We start from the raw sequence: 361 nt of genomic DNA, 5'->3' as shown, positions 1-361 counted from the left end.
AAGGAGCAAACTAACTCTCTTCACATGTTAGTAAGCCCTTCACCAACCTCTATCCAGACAGAGGGCAACTGCCGGGAGCTCAGCCAGCCTGCACCCGGGCAACCTCATCCTAGTGCATTCAAGATCCTGTAAAGCAAGGGTTGCCAGCCTGTGGCATACATGCCACAAGTGGCATGGACAGCCTCTGCATGTGGCACACCGCACATCAGAGAGGGGAGTAAGCCTTACATTGCTGTCGCTAATGGAGATCATTAAGGCCAGTCAGCCTTACCTTGATCCTAGGCAAGCTGTTCAAGAAAATTATTCTGGCACACATCCAGGAGGGGCCAGCAGGGAACGGCATGCTCAGGGGCAACCAGCA

This window comes from Gavialis gangeticus, unplaced genomic scaffold (assembly GCF_001723915.1).
Source record: "Gavialis gangeticus isolate Ggan-Ray unplaced genomic scaffold, GavGan_comp1, whole genome shotgun sequence".
Classification (NCBI taxonomy): domain Eukaryota; kingdom Metazoa; phylum Chordata; order Crocodylia; family Gavialidae; genus Gavialis; species Gavialis gangeticus.
This window is presented reverse-complemented; position numbering follows the sequence as displayed.